Here is a 2,391-nt window from a genome sequence, read left to right as displayed (position 1 = left end):
TCTGACAGCAACTTGGACCTGGAGTCAAGCCTGGTGCAAAAGTTCATCAGTATCTGTTGATCTGACCTGGTGGATGAACCAAATAAGGTTTTACCGCATGGGATCAACCTCTTCTGGATCCCGCTGTAGGTGTTGTAAGAGATTGTGCATTGTAAGGGTGTGTAAGGGTGTATTTGTTGATCTTTTGGAATGGTCATGGGTCTGAGGTGGTGGTCTTCATTCTTGGTACAGAAGTCATTGAGGTACTCAAAATACTCCCCAAGTCTATGGGGTGGAAAAATATTTGCGCTGAGGCCCTCGTGGCCCTAGATGTTGTGGACTATCTTGGTTGACACTCCTGTGCAACAGTTGGTGGGGGGGTTGGAGGTCCTTGTTTTTATAAAGGGGGACCAGACTGTGTGTTCCAGCTACAGTGTAGGTTTTACGCCCCCTAATAGTGAAATCTCTGATTCAGGCATAATGCAGTATCCAACCTGGTTGTGGAACACTAGACTAGCTCTTTACCCTTGATTGAGAGTACAATAAAGTTTGTCTACCCAGTCAATGGGTTTAGAAGACCTGAAGAAGGCTTGTGACTGTGTCTCGTATAGAGTGAAATTAGGGGGATGGGGTATGAGCCCTCAACTAAGAGCTATGTTGGGCCCTTTCCCACTGGAATGAGAGAGTGGTTTGCACTAACTGCTATATGTCACAATCATCTCTTCTAGGTGGTAGAGTGCCTCATCAAGCAGGGACCTTGAGCCGGTACTACAGCAGTTTATAATGTGTGGAAAAGGCATACACATTTAAAACAGTCCTCAGCCAAGGAAAAGAAGGATACTGGGTTGGCAATGAGCTACCACCTCTAGTGCCGTTCTCTGCGGTTGCTCACAAGTGGGGTAGTGACCGATAAGCAGATCGGGGCAGCATCTGCTGTGATGTAAACGTTGTACCGGTCTGTTCGGTGAAGAGAGACCTGCTTTGAAAGGTGATGGTGTCGACTGAAGCCAATCTATGTTCAAACCTTCAGCTGTGAGCTAAGAGCAGTAACCAAAAGAAAGGGAACTTAAGCACAAGTAGCAGAAATGTTTGAGTGAAGTCACAGCTCCTCTGCAGCAGAAGCTACAGTAGCAGAAGTGGTTTGGGCATCTCGTAAAGATGGCTTCTTGAGGAGATTTTTCAGACATTTTCCACTGGGAGCAGGCTTTAAAACTTGTTGGTGAAATTAGAGCTCGAGTACATCTTAGGAACAGTTAGCCAACAAAAGGAGGTATAAGCATCTCTGTGATCCAGTCCTGGACAAAAGTTAACAAATAGATGAATTAATCTTCAAAATTTTACATTTGCTTTTTGAACAGCACCATCTTTTACTGTCTTATCCCTTAGTTTTGGTGTAAAGGTCGCGATATTTAAATCATATTTCACGTGTAACAAATTAACATGAATTTTGATCATTGGTGGCTTTTCTCAACAGTGTACAATGGCTTCTGTTCCTTTAAAGTGTCTCCGGTTTTAAAACTAAGGAACCTAATTAGAGATCATCGTCAACTTCACTATCACCAACACGTGTCTGGAATTTTGTATCCTTATAAAAAAAAAACTTTTGTGAAGGTTTATTGTTGCACGAGTGCGCAATAAAGTTGTGTGAGTTCTTTGAAAGTGTAACGTTTAAAGAAGTAGCACAGATGTGTTTGAGGTATTTACAGGCGTTTATTACAGGTCCAGATATAAAGTGTTTCCAGTCATTTTACCTGAAACAGACAATGTACTAGAAAAATGTGATATAATCCGTGTTATTACTTCTCAGTTTAACAAAAAGAGGAGGAAAGACAGGATTGCGCGATGAGCTTTAATTTAATTTAGAGACATACAGGAAGTTAGGAGCCACTGGAGCAAATTACAAGAAAACTTCAGCACTTCCACCTGAAAATGTGACACCAATTAAGCTACGCAAATAATAAAAACCGTTATGTGAAAGCACAGAAATGTCTCCCAACCCCCCTCGCATAGTACAGAGGAAGGAAACATGCTGATAAAAGAAGTCTTCCTCGTCACATACAGTAAATTAGAGGAACGAACACCATGGAGTGATCAAATGTCATGAACCATTATGGCAGACATGCTTCTTCCCATAAAGGCAACGCAACAGATTCTGATGAACCGAGTTGACGCCACCGCTCCTAAAGCAAGAACCACATTTTCTCGATCTGAACCGAAAACACTTCCCTTCACGAGTTTCTCATTACAGCATTGTGATTAACACAAGGTTCTTACAACCCATCGTTTAAACAATGGCTCTTATACGCACGGGAATCCACATGAATATTCATGTTTTTACACTGAAATCAGAATTTCGCTGAGAGCAAAACGCAACACACTTCAGTCTGTCAGAGAAGAGCTGCACATGGTTGA

Source organism: Nematolebias whitei, chromosome 1 (assembly GCF_014905685.2).
Source record: "Nematolebias whitei isolate Nwh7 chromosome 1, NemWhi1, whole genome shotgun sequence".
Lineage (NCBI taxonomy): Eukaryota > Metazoa > Chordata > Actinopteri > Cyprinodontiformes > Rivulidae > Nematolebias > Nematolebias whitei.
Note: the sequence above shows the minus strand (reverse complement) of the source record.